This window comes from Argiope bruennichi, chromosome 2 (genome assembly GCF_947563725.1).
Source record: "Argiope bruennichi chromosome 2, qqArgBrue1.1, whole genome shotgun sequence".
Taxonomy (NCBI): Eukaryota; Metazoa; Arthropoda; class Arachnida; order Araneae; family Araneidae; genus Argiope; species Argiope bruennichi.
In genome coordinates this window covers 18,439,027-18,451,011 of record NC_079152.1, presented here as the reverse complement: position 1 = coordinate 18,451,011, position 11,985 = coordinate 18,439,027, and the positions used below count along the sequence as shown (strand labels likewise).

The window sequence follows — 11,985 nt, the reverse complement described above, 5'->3', positions numbered from 1 at the left end:
AGCAGAATGAGTTGATAAGTCTTGAGCCGCTGAGATGAGGAAGTAAGATAGAAAACATGAGTCACCGAGAAGACATAAGCGAAAGGGTAAGTTTGCAGCAGTCGCTAGATAATAAAGTGAAAGAGTGTCTGTAGCCATTAAGATGATGTGATGGCAGTCTTGATTCGCCGTCTTCTCAGAAATTTGCTGATGTCCGAAGTCATGATCAGTGTTAACCTCAGTGAGGTATTAGTCATAGTCGGGAAAGTTTTCAAATCAAGTATCAGTAATAACAGTTGCAATTGACTGTTATCATGCCATGCATATTAAATACACATGGCATATATCCATTATATAAAAGTCACAGTTTTAATAATAAATAAGAGTCCGCAGGTGAAATATAAAAACAAACAAAGAAAATACAAAATAATATATACAATATGTACAATATATACAATAATTACTCGCACCCATTAGGACAAGGAGATTCTTAGCAGGTTGTCGAACTTGTGCTTTTAAATCCATAAGTCATTTCATTTCAGCCTTTGTCAGATAGTATAATAATTCAGAAATCTTTGAAGAAACTAAGTGTTCGTATATTTCTCTAAAAAGTTGTTCCAAAATGATTTACATGGCTTTTTTCAGAATATTGGTAGAACAAGGCAGAGAATCATTTAAGTGTTCCGTCTCAGCTATTGAAGGACTAGTGATGGGGTAAAATGTTTCTCCCAGTTCTTGAAAAGTTAGCGCAAAAGAAATTCAATAACATTTTGCCATTTAAAAAATTGTTTAAAATTGCCATAATTATTTCAACATCATTATTGTCAGATTGTAAATATGCGTAAAAACATCTGTAAAAGTAAATGTTCACCATTGTTCGACAATAATATTACTACTTTAGTTTCAAATAACATGGTGAATTGGTAACCATATTTTTTGACTTCAACCAAGACGCAACTTTGTTCACCTTTCGTTTCAAATAATTTCTGCGACGTGATGCCACTAATGTAAGATTATCTTCTTTTGGACATGAACAAGCGTTAAGTTCAGACATTTTTTGTTCATTTGAAATACCAGAAAAGGGATTGTTATTTGCGATGATTGATTCTTTGAACGGGTTTTTATTTGTTAGTTCGAAAGGATTTCTTGCCAAAAATGGATTTGTAGCAAAATCGTTTTCCGAAGGATTGTCAAGAACACTGAATGTATTTTTTGAGTTTGCAAATATTTCTATTAATTCAGGTTCGTCAATTTCAAACCAGGATGGATCTATTTCTGGAGGTTCATCCACTTCCTGGTATAAAAGCAATGTTTTCTCATTCGAATAAATATCCGTTTTGAAAGGATTTGTTTCTTTTTTCACATCTGCAAAATCCTCAAAATTGTTCAAGAATGGATTAGTTGCTTTTAATTCAATTGGGGAAGCAACAAAATTATCCAAGAAAGGATTATTACCAGGTCGAATACATTTAGTCTTTATATCTTCAAAATCCGACTGCGCAGAATCAACATCAAACACATATACTCCAGTATCGCCAGAGCCATAAATATCAGTCAAAGTTGAAGCATGTTTGGTTGCTTTATTCTGTTGATCATCTGTCTGCACAAAAACATCAGTCTTTTTCCTGTTTTTTATGCTCGAGTTCCCCATGATGACGAGGTAAATTGCGTATTGAATGAAGTGAAGGCAATTGAAAAATTCTAGGCAGAATATTTAAAACAGAGTCGGCACAAAATGGATAAAAGCACAAGGACAGATAACAATCTCCGCAGTTTCAATGACTTAAATTCACTTGATAAAATCGCAAACAAATTTAAGCTCACCACACTTGAATGCGAACAAGCAGATAATGTTGTATTGTTAGATTATAATTGCAATGATATATCATCAATAATAATTTCAAGTATTGTTAACAACAAATATTGAATTTTAACAATCACTGTTTAAACACAGGTATGCACTGTTGAATCATAACAATAAAAAAGTTTTTAATTCTTGTCTGAAGGATGATTGTAGAGAAAATTTTATATTGCCAAAAAACTTAAAAAGTATACGAAGCATTTTAATGATATTCGCAGTTTTTGAATTAATAGAAAATAGTAACTTTAAAATTAGGAATTAAAAATAATACTATTCAATTTTATATTGAAGGCTTTAATATATTAGGTTTTAGAAAATTGATAACAAAAACGATTAAATAAATATCGAGAGATAATATTCACTATAAAATATTTAATTTAATTATATCATTTTTTTTTCTTACGGCACTAAATTTTTCTGAATTTAATAATAAACAAATATAATTTGAGGAGTATTCACCTATGTTATATAAATAGAAAATTGACTCTTTCATCTGAGCTTTATTTTGCTGCATTCAATCAAAGAATTTATCAAAAACAAATCAATTCATTTATGAAGGAATAGAATAATATGTATTTGAGAAAATTGATTTTATATTTAAATTTAATGTCTTTATAAATTAATAATTACTCGAACAAAATATATCTATGAGAATTAATTTAAAGCTTATCAAAAACCTAATAATAATTTTTAGAACCAATTCTGAAGTTATTTTCGAAAATAAGAATAATATGCAAAAATTTTTGTTGCTGAAACCGTCGGTAAGTAGTGTTGAATTTAAATTATAACAAACTTCTGTTTTTAAGGGGATAATCGATATTGTTTTTGACATACTGTAACGTTTCCTCTTTTTCCTCACATGGTAATTTTCATTCCTGCTAGATGTAACGTCGCCCGTTTCTCCGAAAATAGTTAAGAGCTTATAAAAAGCCAGATAGGTATACCTTCACTAGTAATTCAATAATTAGAAGAGTAAACATTCTTTTTTACCTGAAAAACATATTAATTAAAACTATTTACGAATCAATTTGTAATAATTTTCAAAGACAATAAATAAAAAATGCCACCCCAGGACCGAACTCGAGTCTCATGATCGCGAAGCAAGCGCCTTGCCGATTGCGCAGCTCGGACATTCGCCGCCGTTGCCACATTATTATTATATAAACTTTACTAAAAGTTTGAGCAACATTTTCTCGAAATTGACCGGCTATTTCTCTTTAATATTTTAATCCTAAAGTTGTACTACCATTATACTAAATCTCATCTCGAAGTCAACTTTCCAACCCGTGCCCTCCCCTTGTTAGCTATTTTGGTTTCTTTTCTTTAAAGCTGCTTGAAGACTAGGCTTATGAGTTTTATTCAATTCATTTAGATTACCACCCCGTTATGAACTAGGATAATGAACATTATTAAGTTCATTAGGGAATTTCAAAAGTAAATGTATGCTAATTGAACTTGACGACTTGACAAGTAAATTTAGGCTCATTGGTAGAAGAAGGTTAACTTGGGGTGAACCTCAACATTTTGCACCAAGGACAAATAATAAAACTTGATCATAGCAAGTATCTGAACATACAATATCGATATTTGGACATTTGATGGACGATGGCAGATTTTAACCCACGATTTGCCTGGATTCAGTGTAGATAATAAGTGAAATCAATGCATATATTTCTAATCAGTCATCTTCTGGTATCGAAGCAGGGCTTCAATCAGCATGCCGCCAAGGCTCCAAAACGATGAGAGAGGGATTAGTTTTATGCAAATGAATGCCAAGTGGTCTGACAAAAAATATCGATTAGAACTATTTTGATTGGCTAGGAAATATTTAAGATGATATAAAACAGACTAAAAGTTGTCTGTTTTTACTTTTTGCGGTATTTCTAAGTTTATTTGAGTGATGTGTTTGTGGGGAATGGTTTATCTTCTCTTAAAGTTGGTTGTCCTCTACTTGTTTGTATTCAGGCAGCCATTTAGTGGTAAGTGTTTTCTGAAAGTTAATTTTATTTTAACAATATCTTTGATTATTGTATGTTCGATGAATATTTGTGTTTAAATAATGGTTGTTGCTTCCAACTGTTTGTCAGCGTATTAATGTGATAACGTCTGAATGTTCTGAGAATTTAAAACTGTTTATTCTGTTATCCTAGCTTGTTGAACTAGAACGCTTTCCGCAATGATAACTATAAAAAATCTAACTCGCATTGTAAACCATATTGTAAAGAGGATTTTTCTGAAAGTAAAACTTGATATTCATGGGGAAACTTAACTCGCAAGAACGAGTAATCTTGTTTTTGAAACGGTGAAAATAGTTCTTAATGTTTTTGAGCACAAGTCGAACGTGCTCGGTTAGGATAAGCTTGTAGTTCATATCCACATATTAGAATGCACACGAAGTCCGAGTATTTAATTAAATTTGGCATAATTCATGAGCATCGGTTTAGCAATTACTTAAATTGCTTTTACTTAAATACGCTAATAAAACTTCAAAAATGTCGTCACTTGCACCTATAAAAATGTATTTTGCATGGCAAATAGCCTCAAGTTCAACACTATTGTTCAGAAAAACGTTTATTACTGCTTAACGGTACATTCGATTGTGATGGATAGGATGTGTACCGAAGTTAGAAAAAAGCAACCTTAACTAAGGGCGGGGCAAAAGTCGTTTCGTTGAAAAGCATAACTGTCTATTGTAAAAGCTTCTGTTGATTTCATCGTTAGAGTATTTCGAAGCTTGTGACTTTTCCAATCTATACAAATCTAGCATCTTCATTATTGAAATGCTCCGCATTTTATGCGATTAAGACGGCAAAATAAATCTTTGAGGGTATAAACTTGCTGGATTCCTTTAACTGGGTTCTTAAAATTTCTTTTTACGTTTTCGTATGTGTTCTTGTTTTAGGGACAAATAGTTATCTGAAATTAATGTAGCTAAACTCGAGACTGCTGTTTATTATCGTGTGTGAACATGTTTTGGGTAGGGAGTTTGAAGCTCGATATCGCGTAGGCAACGAATAAAGCTTAAATGGAATTTCCATCTTCGATTTTCTTCTTGGCTGTCAGTTTTCGAGCTCTGGTCAATCTCGAAAGAAAACTTCAACTTTTAAAAGTTGACGCATGCGCATTAATATAATCGAGTGATCAAATTGTTCTCGCATAACTTGAAACTCGCGATAGGAGACTCCAACTCTTATAAATTTATATTTGCAGTAATTTATATTATGCTCTGCTTTTATAAAATAAACGATTTTTTAACACACTGAAGCCAGGATGATTACGAACAGTTCAGGAAAATACGACTTTGTAGAATCGAAAGATTTCGCTTCTGGGAGAAATAATTTTTAAATTGGCTTCAACGTTGAAATCATAAAGCCTTATCGGAACGAATAAGTTAAGACTTCGAATTTTAAGCCGATTTCTGAGGTGGATATTGGAAGAAATGTTGGAATAACGGATACTTAAGTTGCGGATGCTTGTAGTATTGCCCAAATTGTAATCGTCCTGTTAGATGCCATTCTACTAAACATATAGGCATAATTGGTTACAAAAAACAAGTGTTGGTGAAAATAGTTACTTTTTAAATTGGAATATTCTAAATGCTACCGAGCCGAAGCGATTCGACAGATGTATATACATTATCGCTTTTTTTGTATTGAGAAAAATGATATATAAATAAAATGTGTGGGTTTTAACGCTTCGAAAAATTCAAAATTTCTCATCGTCTTTCACGAACGATGTTTAGATTTTGTAATTTGATAAAAAAAAAATCGACAAAAGGCGGGGGAACTTCCAGATAAAATTTTGACTTTGTGCAATAAAATTCCAAACGCAAAGTTTAGTGGAATAGAAATCTTACTCTTGTCTTTACTCTTGCAGAAACTTCGCATTGCTTCAAACTGATGCTCTTCACCGATTTCAAAACGGCGCAGCCAATTTTCATCGAAATCCTAATCCGGTATAACCCATCAATCCAATTATCAAGACTAGAAACCAGAACCGCTACGACCTCCCTGCAATGTTCTATCGGAGAAAGCTATCTGAAACTTCTAAGGTAAGAAACCTACGATTTCTCAACTTGTTGTATCAATTTATACCCTCTGTTTTCTAGAAACTATATTTCTGAATTTTCTTGCATATTCTGCAATGAATTTCTTGTTCGAGAAGCGCAAGTCGTTCATTAATCTTCTATCGGAATTACTTCACGGATATTCCATGAATACCTATCTTTAGTGATCTTGGTTCTTTTTCATTAGTAAAAGGTCGTACTATTCAGCCAGCTGGTATTTTAGAAAAAGACTAAACAGTAAGAATTGCTGAATACTTTCAAGAGAATATAATATACCGAACCGATCGACATTGCACTCGATCGCATTTGATCGACTGAGAAGTCGTTAGTCGTATTATAGTTAAAGGGTTTAAACTATAATTACTGGGGAATGTATATTAAATTTTTCCTACTTAATCTTTCAAAATGTTCTATAATCCTATTACCCGACTTCTGCTGTTCATTCCGTATGAAGTCAAAGTGATGGCTCAAACGAAATTGTCTATTGGTATTGTTGGGAAATTTCGGCATTAAGGTTATAAATTCCAAATTATTTTGTCTCCCGTACTTTATTGAAAAAATGATGCAATGCATTTTTGAACCTGCTTCTGTGCGCCATTGGTATGAATAAATCGCTTCACGTGACATTAAACATCTAACTATTTAATCGGTATCGCATCTGATATTTATGTAACCTAGCAACTGTAATATAGAAACTTTAGAATTAAGACATGAGATAAAAATTCGTGTCGTTATTGTTTGTAAGATGTTTTGTTTCGGTATTGGTTTCAGGTCCTGTAATGACCGTTTTTGTTTTTCCCGTCATATCTGTAAATAGTTCATCATGTGTTCAATTATATTTCCTCGTAATAAATTCAATTTAAATTGAATCTTTCCTTTTGTCGGACCCAATCTTTGGAGACTTTTTATTCATCATTTCCACTGCAATACTCTAACTTCAAACTGCTGAATTCCCAGCCGTTTTATAAAATATCATTGTAACAGGTATCTCTAAAACAATTGCATTATTCGAGGAGAACACGCGAAAATTTTGTGAATATCTTTATGCAAAAAAGCTTGACAATTATACTTCAAGCTTGAATTTTAACCAACTCGCGTATAATTAGGAAACGGAATCTTATGAAATGCAGTTAGGAGAGATTCCATGGGGAGAAGCAAGATTAACCCCTCTGCATGCGGAAAAGAATCGGTAATCAAAATTATTAGTTAACATAAGGACTTGCTACTATGAAAAATACTTATTCTAGTGTTAATTTGAATTTTACCGAAAAGTAACCCTTCGTGCTTGGATGGTGCCCCTCACTCGCCGTTCAAGTCTGTGCATCGCTAAAATTTTATTCTCTTAAAAAAAAAAAAAACCTAAAGAATGGTAAGGCAATAGACTTGAATGGCGAGTGAGAGGCACCATCTGAGTACAAAGGGTTAACTTTCTGCTCACCTCAAAATACCCTTTTGCAAACTTTTATTGTTTTAATTCCGATCGTGTTCGATCCGGGCGAGTACGTGGTCATGATACATTTGACTTTTCAAAATTTCTTGCATTCTCAAATTGAAAAATATAAATCGTGGCAGCATTTAATCGCAAATGCCTTTTTTCACAGGTTATTTCCGTCGAAGCTCAACTATTTGCTCTTGCCAAAAAGTAACAAGTGCCGAAGTGTGACGACTTAAACCTTGGAACTAAATGCTCTGACCGCAACTGAAGGAAAACTTAAATGGTGAGTTCTGAAATCCTTGATCGATTGACGGGAGTGAATTAACTGTGCGTCTTCCGTAAAAGCAAATATATTTGCAACTGAATATTCAAAGATGGCATTTGACTTAATGGGAATGTCTAGTAACTGCCTGTAATGTTACTAATCCTAATCTTGCATCGTTAAAATATCGTATGCTGTGTACTTGGAAGGGGGAAAACTATTAATTTACAATACACAGTTTACACTATTTGTTGGTGCATCTCTCGTGTTTCTCTTCTCATTGCGAAACATTGTATATGAAGTTCCGTAGGTCGAAACAAGAGGAATGGAATATTCATAGATTAAACATATTATGACCGTTGTTAAGATTGGGTAATCTAGCCTCATTACTTTCGTGATGACACTTCAAATGAAATGCTTGGTAGAATCTACTTATGCTTGAGACGCTACGGTCAGATTTTAGTTCGTAATCGCAAACCACAATTTGTAAATAAAGTTAAATTCTCGAAAATGCCTAGAGGGCTGAATCCGAAATTCGCGGGTACGAAGCCAGTACCTTGATTCAGCTATCAGCGCAACTATTTCTGCGTATCTAAATTCACTAGCTATTGTTCTTAATCTTTATAAAAGAATCCTAAAGTTGTACTACCAGTATTAAATCTTAGGATTCTATTTTCCAACCTGTGTCCTCTCCTTACGAGTTATAAGCATTTCTCTCAACATTCTATACATGTATAAGAAATTTGCGATAAAAATGATCCCAAATTTAAAACTCTAGACTCTAAGCTATGGGTATATTTAACATAAAACCAAACCTGGTGAATGAATTGCTTCATAACCCCTTTCATCTGCTACTGTAAAATGAATTGCTCCATTAGAAATCTTCCCAAGCCCGAAACCATTTTTAGGATGGCAGTACTGTTAGCTCGAGCATTAATTCTTTTTATGCATGAATTATTTGTCATATTTAATAAAATATTACTTTTGGCATTTGAATATAACGAGTGTCACCAATTTTCTTTTCAGGGCTCCCAGTGAATTCCATTCATGGAAGATGAAGATCCAAGTTTGCTTCAATCTCGATAATCGTGGATCATGTCGACTCTTCATTCTGAAATCCAAATAGTAAACTAGATGGTAAATCTACAAGTACTGAATTTACTATTGCATGCATGAATAAGACTGAAGTCGATGTACCTAGCTTGTATCGCGTCGTTTACGAGATAAATGAAATGTAAATTGAAGTTCTCAGCGATTAGTTTGATCTAGTTTTCTTCTTTAAGCTGTAGATTAAAAATTAACTTTAATTAGATAGTAAATGGTCATTAGCCTCTATGCAGGGAACTTCAATGCATCTATTAATAGTGTTTTCGAATCTTGTAAACTCCTTAATTAAATTTTCCGTCCTTAAATTCGGATGAAACGGACAAGACTTCCTCAAACTAGATGTCCTGCAGAATTTGGAGATTAGGCTCGTAGGCGCTTAACTGTTTTGCCCGTATGCCGTACGTGTATGGAATTTCGATAGTTGTAAGCAAAAATAAACCATCCAGAACGATTTTAATTAAATACAAGTTACTTAAAATACATAGATATGCGACGTATTCAATGGATTTCTTTTGAATCAAAAAGGTGTCATTTTATTAGATAGTACAGAAAACAAAACAGTTGTTCGATTCGGTGGAAAATCGGTATCGGAAACTACAAGTAAAACCAACTATATTAAACTGCCCAGTCGAAGGTCCTTCTAAATATTCATTTAGTTAATATGCGTTCTAGCTCTTAAGTTAAAACTGAACTATAGAATTCTTCAATTAGCATGCGTTATCATTAATTTAGTTCTACTACACTCGTTTGTATGGAGATAATTAAGGCAATAACCTCGAATTAGCAGGACGAGTATGGTTATCAACTTCAACACGCTTTCTTGCAAATAATTAACATGATTTGGTCCTTTCAGATAATTTCATGTAGGATTAATCTTGTAAAAAGTGTCTTAACGCAAATTTTTAAAAGTATTTGCAATATTTTCAAAACGTTCTCGTAGGAGATTCCTAGGCTTGATTTAGAAAGGCAAGTTCAGTGGTCAATCTAAGATTTTTATAATCGCCAGATACTGACTGATGTTTCCGTTTTATTAATTCAATCTTTGGCGTAATTCAATCTCGCAATAGCTCCAGGAATTTGGCTATTAAGAATCAATCCTTCGCCAGCCACTGGTTTAAAATGTCTATCCAATAAGTTTGTATGCGAGAATTTACTGCAACAGTCACTTTAAAATCGGCAAAAAAAAGACCGAAAGTTTCAGTTAGTATCTAAGCTGTATTATCGGTTCGAAGCTCGGTTATTTAACAAAATATAAAATCAATCGTTGAAGAGCTTTTGAATTAAAATTTTCTACGAAATCTAGCTATAACCACAGGCGGTCATGTAGGATAGAGAACGGAGTGACAAATCTCCAATTCAGTTAAACGAGGCATTAGTTAGGAATGTTAAAAGTAGAAATTGCACTTGACGGGTCCATCTTGGGTAGGTGAAAAGATAGACTAAGGCTTGGAGAATGGGTAGTTGGAACGGAGATTAACGCGTTAATATGCTGGTCCCTGATTACTTTCCATCTAGGCTGTTTGGGACCGGCGGTCTAAATGGAAAGTATCGGTCCCCAGGGAACCGGTATTTAACGCGTTGCCGATAAATTAGGTTGACGGTCATCTTGGGAAAATGGGAGGTGAAGAGGGTGGCATCAGTAGTTATAGTAATTTATATATTAATTGAACATCGTGGGAAGGAAGGGGGATTGAACCTGTCGAGTGTAATTTCTGCTTCAAATATTGTCCTGCGGGAGTGTTTGAATATACAAATGTGTTTATAACATTTTTTCTTAATGTTTTAAATGTGGAAATGTCCCATATCGTTTGTACTTTGCAAGAAATTCGTGTGCTACAGTAGCTTTAAATTCGATTTGAACTAAAATTGACTTGCGTAAATGTTCTTGCATAAATGTAGGAATTTTTCTTGCCTTTACATGTGAAATGGATGGTATTGCCGATGTCGGAATAGATCAGTTTTTGAATCTTCATCAAAATTAAATGTGCATTGAACGCTAACCGGTCAGTATCCTGTTCATCTACTAAATTAATCGCTAAAGATAATTTAAGTATCTCAACTTTACTAAATCGTCGGATGCTTCAAAAGTAATGAAATCTTAATGATGTTTGAAAAAACACTTTAAATTTCTCATTTAAAACGTGTCGTCTCTTTTTGTAGTAAAAATTACTCCTCAAACTATTTTAAAACTTTCAAGGTCTCGAATTTGGCAGGCGTTACAAATTATTTGCATGAAAGTGTATACATATTTTTATTCGTTTGTTCCAATACCAAGTGGCACAGTTTGGTCGAAGGCTTTTGGGCCCTAATGCACAATTCTAATATTAATGTCGCATCTACTTCAATGAATTTCTCTAAACACGTCTCGGTTACGATCATATTGACCATTTCGCCCCAACTTTCATGGGAATCGATCGTTTCCCTCGTCTGTTTACAAAAGGTTCTCGAAAATTACGACTAAAACTTTAATTGTGAGTTAAACTTATCAAAATATAGTACAACTCTATTAATGAAACGCCTGTAGGCTGAAGCTTTGAAGAACTTCTCTAAAACCAATCCACTTAATTCATCAATTGGTCCACTTCGTTTTGTGATTGTAAGTTAAATTTAAAACTGTTTCATTCGAATTTCAAGTTTTTAAACATCCGTTTAATCTGTTGGGAATGTTTAGTTAACTTAGCTCTCATTCAATTACCGTAATTTTCTTTGACATGCAAATTTAAAAGAAACGTTATTGGCGGATATATTTTCGTGGAATAACTAAAATTAAAAATTTCAATCCTTTAATTCGCTAGTTAACATCCGTAGTTCCTTTAAGATGTAATTTAAGAAATCGTTTAAGAATACTGAATTTTGAAGTTCCCTTGCCATTTTTTTTAAATTTAACTTTGTATTGTAATCTTAATTGAAATTCTGTAAACTTGATAAATTAATTGAAACTGTAATGTATATTGAATGTTTAACATTTTGAAGCTGTTATTTCTAAAACTGTAGACTTCAAACTGTATTAAGGCTATATTTTAATCATTTAAATGTATATTTCAGGCAACAGCTGGAAGTCCAAGTTTTCCTTGTAACTGTAATATTTTCGGAATTCTTGTATATGTATATATTTGAAGGCTGGACGCTGTATGGGTAAAATCGATCCTCTGAAAATCCTAAATTTTAATCGTTAAATTTATTTAATAATGTAAATGGACAAACTGCTCGGATATCTTTTCTTACAGGTTGATAAAGGTTTATAACGGAAGTCGAAATGATGTGGAACCAAGTCG

General features: G+C 33.2%; 1 long non-coding RNA gene across 1 annotated transcript; it reads left to right on the top strand.

The window, feature by feature from the left end:
* The first annotated feature begins 3,720 nt into the window (after positions 1–3,720).
* Positions 3,721–9,299, top strand: LOC129961748 (uncharacterized). The gene is made up of 4 exons (XR_008783823.1): positions 3,721–3,819; positions 5,717–5,891; positions 7,508–7,624; positions 8,630–9,299. It is a non-coding gene; the product is annotated as an uncharacterized LOC129961748 (long non-coding RNA).
* Positions 9,300–11,985: the final 2,686 nt, after the last annotated feature.